Consider the following 15,078-nt stretch of genomic DNA (forward strand, 5'->3'; position numbering starts at 1 on the left):
TTGACCTCCAAGAACTGGATTTCTTGAGCTGGTCCTTTAACCTTGCTTCTTTTAATGGCAAAACCAGCTTTCAGCAGAATTTGGATAATTTCTTCTTTTTTCTTGAACACTTCTTCTGGTGTATTCCTCCATATGATGATGTCATCAATGTACTGCAGATGCTCTGGAGCTTCACCCTTTTCTAGTGCAGATTGGATCAGTGCATGGCAGATGGTGGGGCTGTGTTTTCACCCCTGGGGCAGTCGGTTCCAGGTGTACTGCACGCCCCTCCAGGTGAAGGCAAACTGAGGTCTGCACTCCGCTGCCAAAGGAATGGAGAAGAAGGCATTGGCGATATTAATGGTTGCATACCACTTTGCTGCTTTGGACTCCAGCTCGTACTGAAGCTCTAACATGTCTGGCACAGCAGCGCTCAGTGGTGGTGTGACTTCATTCAGACCATGGTAATCCACCGTCAGTCTCCATTCTCCACTGGACTTACGCACTGGCCAAATTGGGCTGTTGAAAGGTGAACGGGCTTTACTGACCACCCCTTGGCTTTCTAGTTTATGGATCATCTCATGTATGGGAATCACAGAGTCTCTGTCTGTGTGGTATTGCCGACGGTGTACTGTTGCTGTGGCAATTGGTACTTGTTGTTCTTCAACTTTCAGCAGTCCTACAGCAGAGAGGTCATCTGAGAGACCAGGCAAGGTATTCAACTGTCTGATGTCTTCTTTTACTACTGTGGCTATCCCAAAAGCCCAACGATATCCTTTTGGATCTTTGAAATATCCATTCCTGAGATAGTCTATGCCGAGGATGCATGGGGCCTCTGGGCCAGTTGCGATAGGGTGTTTTTGCCACTCGTTCCCAGTTAAACTTACTTCGGCTTCTAATACAGTCAGTTCCTGGGATCTTCCTGTTAATCCTGTAATAGAAATGGGTTCTGTTCCTACATACCTTGATGGCATCATGGTACATTGGGCCTCAGTGTCAACCAATGCCGTATATTTTTGTGGGTCAGATGTGCCAGGCCTTCGGATCCACACAGTCCAGTAGATCTGATTGTCCCTTTCCTCTTCCTGGCTAGAGGCAGGGCTTCCCTATTCCTGGTCATCGCATACGTTGTTCTCTTTCTGTAAATGTGTTGCTGAGGTCCTTTCAAGAGGATCAGTTATATCATCATTTCTGTACTGTCTGGAGTTCTGTGCACGAGAGACCGGAGCAACACTGATTCTAGATGAGCTTTTTGTGGTAGGTATTTCTTTTTTTCAGTTCACGTACCCGGGCTGCTAAGGAGGAGGTGGGTTTTCCATTTCACTTTTTTATATTTTCTTTATGCTCCCGAAGAAAAGACCAAAGGTTAGCTCGGGGTGTGTATCCTCTCTTCCTGGCTGGGGGACGCCTGCTCTTAATGGCAGAGACTCTCGTCGGCTCTGGTGAGATATCGTAAATTTCTTCCTTAAGTTCTTTTTTCAGTTTCTGATGGCTTTCTTCAATTAAGTTCCTGACTTGCTCAGCCAGACTTGTTTCCACAGATGAGGCATGGGTACGAACTGGGGCGGTGACAGTGTCCTCGTAAATCCTTAGTTTATTAGCCAGGACACCCACCTTGTCCTCACCTTCTCTCCATTGCAGTGTTGCCAGGTAACGTGAGTACATCTCTGGTCCAAGCCGTGCAAATCTCAACCACATCCGTGATGTGCACTGGACATCATCTGGGCTCTTAGGAAATCTCTCATTTTCTGCAAAAATGATCTCAAGCACAGCCAATTCCCTTAGGTATTGGATACCTTGTTCTGTTGCGTTCCATTTTCCTTGGTGCATTAGGAGGTCTTCTTTACAAAGGTATCTCTCTTTCACACTTGTTAGCAGTCGCTGCCAGAGGCTGAGAGTTTCTTGGGTTTTTCTAATTCCCTGGTCAATGACCACATCCCGAGACAGTGATCTCAGTTGCCTGGCCCATCCAGAATGGTGTCATTGGCTGCAATCTCAGTTCCATCCAGAATGGTGTCATTGGCTGCAGCATCCCAGATGCGGAGCAGCCAGGTGAGGATGCACTCGTTGGTCTGGCGGGTGAATTCCCTTCGCAGGTCACGCAGCTCACCCAGAGATAGAGAGCGGGTGATGATCTCTGTCTCTGTCTCTTCAGCTGAGTGCGAAGGTCTTGCTTCATCCTCATCAGTCGCTATGCCCTGACCAGCCCTCGGTTCTGCTCTTTCAGTGCTGGGGAGCAGCCACTGCCAGTGCAGCTTTTTGTTATTTTTTTATCCTTTACTACTGCTGCTTCTCGTTGCTCTCGGTGCAGCTCTTCCATGACACGAGTGGTGCAGTTCTTTTCTTGTATTTTATTCTATTCTCTATGTTTAATTCTGTTCACACCTCGCACCCGCCTTGGCGCTGCCCTTCTGGCCACACACAGCAGTGCCTATCCTGCGGTGCAGCTCTTCAGTGACACCGGGTGCCGAGGACCCTCCGGTGTAGTTTTTTTATTCTATTTTACTCTATTCTCTGTATTTTATTATAATCACCCCTTGCCTGTGCTTTGGTGCAGCTGCTTCAGACGTGGGCGGGAGAGATGCCCTTGGTGCAGCTCTTTGCATTTTTGTCTCTTCTCTGCATTTTAGTCTCTTTCATTCCCACCTCACTCCTCATACCGAGTGACTCCTTCTGGGGTGGCACAAACCCCTTGGGGTGGCTCCAACAGGGCCCCGTGTGCCACGGCTCCCTGAGGCCTCCCCACTGCTCCCTGGGGATCAGACACCGCAGGCGGCCCAGGCTCCTTCCTCTTTTTCCTCTGGATGGAATTAAGACCCCACTGCTGCACGGCTCCTTCTGCCGCTCCTGCCCGGCACGAACCGGCGGTGCTGCTGACAGGGCCGCAGCGCGGCTGCCCCAGGACTGCCCCGTGCCTCAGGGCTGGGCCAAGGAGTGACCGCATGGCTGGGGAGGGACCCCACTGGACAGGGCAGGGTCTGACCCCATGGACAGATCCCACACTGGACAAGGGCAAGGGTTTGTGGGTAATTAGGGCTAGGCAATCGGAAGATACCGCGTTGTATGGGCAAGCAGAATCCCTCCCCTCATTTAGTTAGCCAATAACACCTACTTTATGATGTAAGCAGAAGGAAGTGACGCAGTAAACCCAAGTTATATATCCCTATGTAGCCTGGTAATAAAGGCCATTTGCCGTCCACCACACTGGTGTCTGTGAGCTGATGGCCTGAGCGGTCTGGAGTTGGCCGCCGTGCTGTTCCTGAACCAGGTCGCCACGCCTCGGAGGAGGCAACAAGTGGTGCTAAAACCCAGGAGATCATCCGGGGAACAGGAATTGCCTGGACATGTGAATGGTGGCTGGACCAGCTCGGCAGAGAGGACGTCCCCAGACCAGCAAGGAGGATGGAAGCTCTTGTGAAGGTCGTATCCCAGATTCATAAGCAACGGGGTCATTGACCGACTGGTGGATATACTCCACCCAGAAATATGGGATAAATGTACTAAGGCTCTGGCCGAGGAAACAATGTCCTCCAGTTTGGGGAAGAATCTTAAATCATGGGGAAAAAGTTGTGCAGGCTTTGCAAAAGGCTCTGCAAGAGCAAGAGACCTGGAAAGCTGCACAGAACTGTCTGATGGTCACACCCCAGCTGGGGGTTGTGGCAACCACACAGACCACAATTGAGAGCGACCTTGCCGAGTGCAAAGACTTGCAGGAGCAAGGGCCCTCTTTACAGCCCCCAAGGCCAAACCCACCTACAGAGGGAAAAGGGCAGGCACAGGCATTTTGGGACAGGCTAGCAGCGGAGGCTAGTAGCGCCACCATTAAATCAGAGTCCGACAAGGCCTGGGAGAGACCGCTGCCTTATGGACCACAAAATGGCACTGAACTACAAAAGGATGGGAGGGGCACAGACGTGGCTAGTGGGAACAGAGAAGGTCTGTTAGATAACGCAAATGCATGTGAACAGGAGAGGGGGGAGAATCCAGGAGGGGGGAATAAGGTCAATCTGAGTGCTCACCAGAAAACATATCCTTATAAGGCAAGAGCCTCCCCTAGCAGGAGGCGGGGTGAGCCGAGGGGGAAGGAGCGGCCCAACCCTGAGAGAAAGGGGCGGGGTCGAAGCCCGACAAAAAGGTTCTGGAGCCCAGAATTATCTGGTCATTCAACTTCCGACTCTGAGTCAGACACCAGCTGGAACGAGCAGCTTGACGAGTGGTCTGTAGCAGACTCAGACTCCAATTCCGACAAAGAGGAAGTGAGGGTAGATAAAATCAATAACCACAAAGCTCCTACTTGGGTCAAAGGCAAATTAAAAAAGGAATTAACTCTGCTTACGAACTGGAGGAAAATAAAAATAGCATGAGCCAGCTGGCTCCATCAGCCATGCTGGCATTCCTGGTCTGAATAGGAGGGCAAGGTGGAAACCAGAGGACTTACCAATAAATCGTAAGGATGTGCAAGCAATTGTTAAAGCAATTGCGGACAGAGAAATTAATTCAGCTATGGTTTCCACCCTCATTGACAGTGTTTTCGGGGAGAATGACGTGATCCCATTTGGCATTAAACAAACCTGCAGGCTAATTTTTGATGGGGCAGGAATGATTGTTTTTAAACAAGAATGGGAGGACAATTGTGCAAAGCAACTAGCCTTGGTAACTGGGGCAGACCATCCCTTACATGGCTCCAGCCTGCAGCGGACCCGACTATGATCACCCCCCAGGCACAAGCCGAGGGCCTACGGGCCCACGAGGTCATGGTAACTACCCGTGCTGGAAGAGAAGCAATCCGCTCTGCCTCCAGAGTTATTGCTAAACCATCACCATGGGCCACAATAAAGCAAAGCGAGAGTGAAACTTTTACACAATTTGTAAATCGCCTCCAGGCAGCAGTTGATTCCTCAGTTTTACCCCCAGAAGCAAAGGGCCCTGTGCTAGCGGAGTGTTTACGCCAACAATGCAATTCAACCGCCAAAGACATTTTGCGGTCACTACCAGTAGGGTCCAGCACTGCAGACATGATTAAGCATGTTGCCAAAGAAGAACAACTAGCCCCAATCCAGGCAGCCGTTCGTACTGCAATAACTAGTGTAATGGCATGCTTTAAGTGTGGCCAGGCAGGCCACGTCACAATAAATTGCCCTCAGTCAGGGCACCCATCAGCAGCAGTCTACCCACACCAGACACAAACTAGGGGGCTATGCTGCGGGTGTGAGAAGAAAGGGCACTTTGCCAAAGAATGTAGATCCAAGCCTCAGTTAAACGAGAGGGAGAGGGGGCAGCCGGGCTGCACACAGCTCCCTCCCACTTGGAACATGAAGTGGCCCAACTATGCCAATCCTCAATGGGGCGCGGAGCTCCCGCACCCACTGCTCCCTCGAGAAATTACCAACTTTGCAGCTCAGTTTATGACTCAGCTAGACCCATCCACACTCCAGGAATGCCCAGAACAGGCCCCAAGGAACGAGGCCCCTGGGAACGAGGCCCCTGTGTGGCCTTGGTCATGAAGGTGGGCAAACACCCACTGACAGTCCGGGGATTTTGTTATCTTCCTAAAAGCTCTGACAACACTGCTATCCCTCTTGCTTTTTGGATTGATACCGGCTCGGACATAACTGTTGTCCCAGAAATGTACTGGCCTTCATATTGGAAAGTAAAGGAGGCTCCTATGGTGGGCAGGATTGGGGGCTGTCTTGGGCCCTCAAAAGCACTCAATTAATAGCAATAACACTCCTCACTGAAAAAGGATCAGAGAAAACTGTCACCCTTTTCCCATACGTTATGCCAAAATGTCCACCCATGTTAGGCAGGGATGCCTTATCCCAGCTGAAAGTCAGTGTGACAAATTTATTCTGAGGGCCACTGCCGCATACCCACCGTTACCCATCAAATTAACATGGAAATCACTTGATCTTGTGTGGGTCGAGCAGTGGCCCTTGTCAAAGCCTCAAATGACTGCCCTCCTTGAGCTAATTAGCTGCGAGCTGCAGTGGAATCAGATAGAACCCTCCACAAGTGCATGGAACACCTCGGTCTTTGTAACACCCAAACAATCTAGCGAAGGCTTCCGCCTTCTGCACGACCTGCGGGAGGTGAACAAAAGAATCCAGCCAATGGGCCCCATCCAAATTTTACTGCCCATGAACTCGATGATACCAGAAGGACAGCCCTGTGCAGTGCTTGACATTAAAGACTGTTTCTTTTCCATACCCTTGCATGATGAAGACAAGGAGCAGTTTGCCTTTTCCGTTGTTTTCCCGAACAGCCTGCGCTTCCAGTGGAAAGTTTTGCCTCAAGGAATGCTCAACTCTCCTACCATCTGCCAGATCACTGTAGACCGAGTACTTGCACCTGTCCAACACAACCCGACAGCAACTATTATCCAATACATGGATGACATCCTGATCGCCGCACCAGCAGAGGACCAAGTGGACCGACTAGTGTCAACAGTCTCAGAGACCCTGAAAACAAATGGCTTTGAAATCGCAAGCACAAAAATAAAAAAGGGACCATGTGTAACCTTTCTAGGAGTGGGAAGCACAAGCCTCTACATAACCCCTTCCCAGATAAAAATCCATCGGAACATCAAGACGCTCCATGACATACAGCAGCTGGTGGGATCCTTACAGTGGCTCTGCAACGTTGTCCTGATTCCTCCCGAGGTCATGGACCCCCTAAATGACCTCTTGAAAGGAAAACACCCATGGGAGCAAAAACTTCTGACACCAGAAGTGGCAAGCTCGCTCGATTTAATTGAACAGCAAATGTCTGTGAGCCCACTCACCAGATGGGACCCAGGCACACCACTTGATTTATATGTTCACTTTACAAAGGTCCTAGCCCAAGGACCCCAGACAAAGCTCAACCAATACAATGGGTGGTCTTGGGAAAACCATCACGCGCATTCTCCCCAGGAGTCGCGTGTCTTGGCAAACTCAACATGAAAGGCAGAAAACTCACCCTAAGACACCTGGGAATTGAACCTGCCAAGATATACCTGCCCGTCCGCAAATAGCTCTCCGCGCAATCAACAACAGTATCGGAGCATCTAGCCCTAGCCCTTACTGGTTTTGGAGGAGAAATTCGCCATGCAACAAAACACCTTTGGACTCAGTTGCTCGTCGACATTGACCTCCCACCAAAAGTCATTGACCGACCACAACCAGGGCAAACAATCTTCACAGATGCATCCTCACTAACCTCAACCGCAGTGGCGGCATGGCAGTTAGAAGAAAAGTGGCAATGCATCAAAACAACCAACCCTAAGCTTTCGGTCCAGCAGCTTGAAGCAGCAGCCATAGTACTGGCGTGTGGACTGTTCCCAGAAGAGCACCTCAACATCGTAACTGACTCTATATTTGTGGCCAAGCTCTGCCTAGCCATGGCGGGGCCTGGTGTGTCAAAGTCCATGGCAGCTGTGATGCTTGAAGAAGCACTTTTCTCATGAAAAGGCACCTTTTCTGTTATCCACGTTAACAGCCACAATCCCACCAGAGGGTACTTTCAGAGTGGCAATGACAAGGCAGACACTGCCGGTAAAGGACTGTGGACGCTGAGAGATGCCCATTAGCTACACGAGTCTCCCCACATCGGGGCTAAAGCATTACCAAAAAGTGCGGGATCTCGACCGCTGATGCAAAACACATTGTAGGCACGTGCCTCCACTGTCAGAAATCACCGCTGTGGTCCAGCAGAGTCAACCCCAGAGGCCTTACAGCCTCAGAAATATGGCAAACAGACTTTACCCTATGTCAGCTGCTAAAACCCTGAGCATGGCCTGCAGTGACTGTAGACACATACAGCGGAGTGATCGTGGCCACACAACACCTTAAAACTAACTCCAAAGCAACCATCCAACATTGGTTAACAGCCATGGCGTGGCTTGGCGTTCCAAAGCAAATCAAAACAGACAATGGCCCAAACTTTGCTTCAAAATCGAGCCAGGCATTTGTTTCAAAATGGAGTATCACTGTAGTGCATGGCATCCCTTACAATAGCACTGGGCAAGCCATTGTTGAGGGCTCAAATCAAACCCTAAAAGCCAAATTAGAAGTATAAGCAAAAACAGAGGGCTTTGCCAACTCCATTACTCCGGGAGACCACGCATGCATACTGGCAACTGCGCTGCTGGTGCTGAATCAATTCCCCAGGGGAGATGAAACAAACAGTCCTGCTCAGAAACACTGGGCCATTCGAGCACTGGAGGAAGGCCCACCATTTGTAATTAGAAATGAGCTGGGGGAGTGGGAACAAGGCTGGAGGCTAGTGCTCACAGGGCGAGGGTACGCAGCTGTTAGAAAAGATGGTAGAGTCAAATGGTGTCCACTTAAGTCAATTAAACCAGACCTTCAGAATATAACTAATGAAAACTGTGAAATTCTATTTGCAGGGCTGGATCTTTGGATGCCTCTGTGACTCGCTCACCACGGGGCCCGGAACAAGCAGCAAATCATCGAGCAGACCAACAACGCCCAAGAGTCGCACGTCATTGAAAATCAAGCAGCAGCAACATCTTTGTGTAATTCTGCTTTTAGGATTCATTAGCAAAGGGCAAGCTGATGCAAACCATTACCCTCATCAACCATTCAGGTGGGACCTACGCCATCTTTCGAGCGAAAAAGTAATCAAAGAAACCATCACACCAGACAGTCCATCTTTTGAGTTTAAGCTGAGAGACTTATTTCCCCCCTAATTAGGATTTCCCAGTCTTGGTGATTTCACGCTGAAACAAACTTACTGGCGTCCTGCCTCTAACCCAGGTAAAAGCTACTTTAATTACCCAGGGTATGGATACTGTGGGTATTGGGGGTGTGAGACAATTGTGACAAGCGATAGATGGCAACTGCAACGACCTGATGAGTTCCTGCAAGTCAGGTATGCTCCCCAAAACTGTCACAAACCGAAATTTAGAGCAAACAAGCAAATATATATGCCCTTAAACAGGATGAAACACACTTATAAAAACTACACAATGACAGTTTTGCAGCCAACCCATAAAGGTTGGGAGACAGGCAAAGTGTGGTCAGTGTTTGTTCACGCCTTTCCCAACTTTTGGCTAAACATTCAAATCTTCAAGTTCCCACTGCCAGCACCCCAATCAGCCAGACCCAGTCTGATTTTTGCAGTAACCAGACCCAAGAAAAGGTCCACACCCAGCCCCACCTTTATCCTTACCACCGCATCTGACTTTGCAGCCACTTATCAAATCTCTAAATCAACTCCTTACAATCCGTTTTTTAGCATGTTAAATGTTACCTTCGTGTCCTTAAACCAATCAAACCCAAACTTTACAAGTTCATGCTGGCTCCTTTCTATGAGGGTGTTGCCCTTAATGTTCCTTTTAGTTACTCAACAGAACTAAACCCACACCAGTGTAGATGGGACACCCCCTGGAGAGGAATCACTCTGAGTCAGATCACAGGCCAAGGTAAGTGCATTGGCAATGCAACCTTGGCAAGGCAAAAAGGTAATATCTGCACAGAAGTTGTCATACTTGATAGATCAACCAACAAAAAATGGGCAATCCCATTTGCATCAGGAATGTGGGTCTGTCACCAGTCTGGAGTGAGTCCCTGTGTGTTCCTTAACAAATTTAATGACTCTGCTGACTTTTGTGTCCAAGTTCTGATTGTTCCTAGGTTCCTGTACCACCAAGAAGAAGAAGTGTTCTGCCTTTTAGAAGATCCCAACCGGCCCCACAAAAGAGAAGTAATAATAGGCATCACTATTGCAATGCTGCTTGGCCTGGGAGATACCAGAGAACCACAGGTGTTTCGGCCCTCGTGAACCAGCACCAAAGTCTTTCTCAGCTGCAGATGACCATTGACGAGGACTTATAAAGAATTGAAAAATCCATTTCCTTTCTAGAAAAATCTGTTTCCTCTCTCTCAGAAGTCGTCCTCTAGAACAGGCAAGGACTGGACCTCTTGCTATTGCAGCAAGGAGGCCTGTGTGCTGCCTTGAGATAGCCCATACCGGAGTCGTACGAGACTCCATGGCCAAATTAAGGGAAAGGTTAGCCCAGAGAAAAAGAGAGAGAGAAGCCCAACAGGGATTGGTTTGAATCTTGGTTCAACCAGTCTCCATGGCTGACCACCCTTGTTTCCACTGCAATCAGCCCACTTACCATAATACTCCTGATGTTAATCTTTGGCCTTTGCATACTAAACAAATTAGTGTCGTTTGTTAGAAGCCATTTAGAAAAAGTTAACATTTTACTAGTTGATCGCCAACAGCTGCTTTGAAGTGCAGTTATTACATACATTTCATATTGCTTTTTTAATGTACTATGTAGATCTTACTAACTTTTGTATTTTTATAACTTTATACTTTATACATTTTTTAGATAATCATGAGGGAGGGGGGAAATGTGGGTAATTCGAGGTAATTAGGGATAGGCGATTGAAAGAAGGCAGAACCCCCCTTTCCTCCTCAGCAAAGGTCACTTGACCTCTAATTAGCCAATAACACCTAGTTTATAACAGAAGCAGAAGGAAATGACTCAATTAACACAAGTTATATAGTCCCAGGTAATGCAGGAATAAATGCCATTTGCCGTCCACCACACTGGTGTCTGTGAGCTGATGGCCCGAGCGGTCTGGGGTTGGCTGCCGTGCTGTTCCTGAACCAGGTCGCCATGCCTCAGTGGAGGCAACACCCCTCGTGGGTCCTACTACAATACATTTTTCATAGTTCTGTTTCTCCAAAGCATCTAGTCTACTTGCAAGGCCATTATTTGGAACTTGTTTCTAGTTCCATTTCTCTCTCCATAGTGTCTGTCCTATTCCAGGGCATTTCTAAGTGAGCATGTCTCAGAGTTTTCGTACAGCTGCATCCTATGTGAGCCTTCTGTCAGGCTTTGAGAATTCTCTACAAATCCACTTCCCGCAAATGACTGCTCATGAATATTAATGAGGCTGCTGCAATTTCAGGTAGAAAAGGCGGAGATGCCATTTTGTGAGCGGAGCCTCTGGTGGGCAGGAGGAGTCCCATCAAGCTCCCAGTGATGTTCCCCTCCTTTGGCTTGCAAATTTAATGGCTTCAAATTAAATTTTATTAACTCATTCGCGCCCAAGTTTTGAGTCCTTTATAACAATTTCTGGGGCTTCATCTGGGATATTTCCCCTAATTCCAAGGACCTGTAGGGGCACTCCTGTGGAGAGGCTGGCCCCACTGATTTTGGCAGCCCACCCCGGGCCTCTGGTGGGCCCTTGGACCCAAGCCGAATAACCAGGAACAAGGAAGACTCACAAAGCAATGGTAAAATTCCCCTTTCCTTTTTTTTCCTGTGATCATTTTGTTATGTGCACATTGACCCGACATGGGCGGACAGGAGAGGTTTGGCCCGTAATCCAGGTGTGGGAGCTGCAGCCCTGGTGGCCTCACACGGGCCCTGGACCAGAGTCCATGGGAGCGACGGAACATGGTACAGTTGGGCAGAGAGCTGGAGTGGCAGGAGTCTCTGGCGAGAGGTAACCACAGGAAGCGAGAGCCCGGCAGGTGAGGCCAAAGATGAAAGTGGGTGTCTTGGTTTGGGAAGACAGGTATCTGCCAGAGGAAAACTGGAGCTTCTCTTGGAATGGAGAATGTAAACTACTACCACTACCACCACCACCACCCTCCTTTTTTTTCAATTATAATTTTTTCACTTAAAAGATTTTAGGTAAAAGATTTTGGAAATAGAAATAGCAGTTCTTTTCTAGTATGTATAACAATGCAAACAAACAAAAAACCCCACAACTACATCATTGATTACAAAAATAGTACCAAGAACTTGGAGGACTTGGCTTCACAAAAACCCAGGGCAGTTTGATCTCGGTGCCTCTGCAGGATCCTCAGAGCACCAAGCTGGGAACAGTGGAAAAGTTTTGGGCTGGTAGCTGGGATGGTAGGATGTCCCAGCAGGGCAGGGGCAGGGTGTCCCGGCAGGGCAGGGGCATGGTGTCCCGGCAGGGCAGGGGCAGGGTGTCCCAGCAGGGCAGGGTGTCCCAGCAGACAGGGGCAGGGTGTCCCAGCAGGGCAGGGGGTGCAGAGTCACTCTGTAGCAGATGAGCAGCGCTGATGGAACCACGATGGCAGGGCAGGGCTGGCCCAGCTCTTGCAGGGAGGCAGAGAAGCTCAGAATTCCAAGGCGAGCAGATGATGGCAGATTTCCCAGAACTCGATTCCTCCAGAGACTGAACTCCTCCAGCAGGAGCACCAACCCAGCCGTACCTTTACCCTGAACGCTGAAAACCACCCAGACAGGCTGCCTGAAGCTGTCCTTTACCTGCCTCAAACCCCCGCCCCCGCCCCCCCCCCGCCCCCCCCCCCCCCCCCCCCCGCGCTTTGACTACTCCATTGTTTTGTTGAATAGTCTTAAGTACAACATTTAGTCTCATTGGTAACTTATGGGGAAAAAATTCTTTAGAGTAAAAAGGAATAAAACCTAACCCCCAACATTATCCACGCTGAATTTTTTCCCATACCAACATATTACATTGAGTTTAAACCTTTAAAATATATACATATATATACATGCAAATAATAAAAAAAATATATACTATATATATTCATGCAAATATGGATACAGGCACAGTGTCATGGATAGTTCACCCCAAAAAAAGGTCCCCTTGACATATGCATCGGGTCTCTCCATCCTTTTGCATCATCCACCAGGTGCAACCTGGTCCCTGAGCAAAGACAACCCCACAGATGGGATTGTCTTTGCTGGAGGCAGAATTAATCCAAACAGTTTTTCCCATCATACTTTTCATGTGTCCCACTGGAATGTTATCTCCATCTGTTGTTTGCAAGGGCTCAGATTGGGCAGGACCTGCTCGGTTGGTGGAACCTTGAGTGTTCACCAACCATGTGGCCTTTGCTAAATTAACCTCCCAGTTCTTGAAAGTCTCCCCACCCAGTGCCTTCAAGGTGGTTTTAAGCAGGCCATTGCATCGTTCAACTTTCCCAGCAGCTGGTGCATGATAAGGAATATGGTACACCAACTCAATGCCATGTTCTCTAGCCCAGCTGTTGATAAGGCTATTCCTGAAATGGGTCTCATTATCTGATTCGATTCTCTCAGGGGTACCATGCCTCCACAGGACTTGCTTTTCCAGGCCCAGGATGGTGTTCTGGGCTGTAGCATGGGGCACAGGATAGGTCTCCAGCCACCCAGTGGTGGCTTCCACCATGGTTGCGCAGGAAGGACCACAGTTCAGCTCATGGGATGTATCCTCCCTTTCTAGCTGGGGGACGTTGGGCTCTGACTCTGGGGCCTGTGACTCGTACCGGTGCTGTCGTGGACGGCGGGAGAAATGCAGCAATCAATACCATTGATCAGCAAGTCTCAAGTTTATTTAGATGAGTTTATACAATTTATAGCATGCTTAATGAGGCTCATACATAGTGCTAAAGCAAGCTCACCATTGGTTACATGATAAAGTGTTAACTCTCCTTACCTCTGCATTCCTGTGGTTAGCTATCCTCCAAACTTCTGCTTACCCATCATGTTGCACAGCTGCGCTCAAGGACATGGCGCCCTTGCCCATATAGATACCAAGGGCTGACTACGCATCTTGCTGCTATCCAGCTGCAGCGTGTCTATGTGACCTCTCTCAGCTAGCCATTCCTCTACATATCCCCCGTTTTTCTGTTGGGCAAGCATGGCATGGTTAAATGATTGGCTGGAAATTTTCATAAACATATTTTGCAAACATGACATCAAGCAAGGCAGCACAAGTAATATAAGGCAGATTATAAGCAAAATTACCAACCCCATCTGTAATAGCCCCTTCAGCTAACTGGTTATTCCCCATTGACCAAATTTTATTCCAAAAAACCCATAATCTTGTTTTAAAAGCTGCACATGTTGTTGTAGGTCCTGTAGCTTCCGGTGAATGAATTCTGATTGGGTTATCTATCAAAGGAATTGTAATAATAACGCATATAAAGTTGGATGATTGTCAGTTACCAAAATATTATTTCATTGTCCCAGATTCCGCAACAGCTGAAAATCTTCTTTTCAGGGAGGGCTTAGGTAGCCTCCTCGAGTAAGTCTTCCCAAGTTTACCTCAAAAGTCTGCTCAGCTGTCATATATATAGGATCAAATTGTCAAGTCAAAGTGACTTGTATTTAGTTTTTGTTGTGCAGAAAACATCTGGATTTGCTGATGAAAACATCTCCTCTAGTTAAAGTCAAAGTGTGGCCAGGACCTTGGCTTTATCTTAGAGGGATATCTCTTAAAACATTTTTAAAACAAAGCTCTTAACAATAGCAATAACAAAATAATCAATTAACAAGTTATGTCTTTTAAATAATTATCTTAAACTTAACATACTTAACTTACTTCTTATTTTAAAACACATAAACCTTACAAATAACTATAAATTTATCACTTAAACTTTAAAAACCTTAATGTTAAGTTTAATTTATACTTATCAAAGCCTAAACTTAAAATAAATTTTATTATTACTTAAACTTCATAAATCTTAAATGGAACTTATACTTAACAAGTCTTAAACCACATAGCAATCATTTTTTAATACCAATAAAATACTGAAACACAATCTAACTCACATCCAAGTACATCAAATTATTACAATTAAAAATTCACTTTTATTTCAATAAAAATAAATGATTACTGCATTTTCTTTTGTGAACGTTTCTTGTGATCATGCACCTGCTCTGCAAGCATTCAGTGGTTTTCACATTTCTTCCTCTCCTGCATGAGGAGTGAGGGCTCAACTCTTGTGGTGCTGAAGTTGAAAAGCTAGAATACTTCCATTCCCCGCTGATCGTGATGGGGGAGGGAACACCGTCTGCTGCCGCCTCTCTCGCCGCCGCCTCCCCCCTCCTGTGCTCCACCACTTCCCTGTTGCTGGGAGAGGGGAGGGGGCCGTGCCGCCTCTCTCGCCACCTCCTTGCTCCGGTCTCCGCCTCGCACTCCGCCTCCTGTGTCGTCCCGCTGCCAGCCCCCCTTGTCGCTCTCAGCTCTGTGAGACCGCTCATCTTTCACCATGCCCTCAGGGTCTGGCGGCTGTGCCATTTCCTGATCATGCTCAGTCTTTCCGGAGCTGGTGAGAGAACTTCCGCTCCTGAAGCCACAAGGTCCATTCAAT

This window comes from Sylvia atricapilla, chromosome 31, assembly GCF_009819655.1.
Source record: "Sylvia atricapilla isolate bSylAtr1 chromosome 31, bSylAtr1.pri, whole genome shotgun sequence".
Lineage (NCBI taxonomy): Eukaryota > Metazoa > Chordata > Aves > Passeriformes > Sylviidae > Sylvia > Sylvia atricapilla.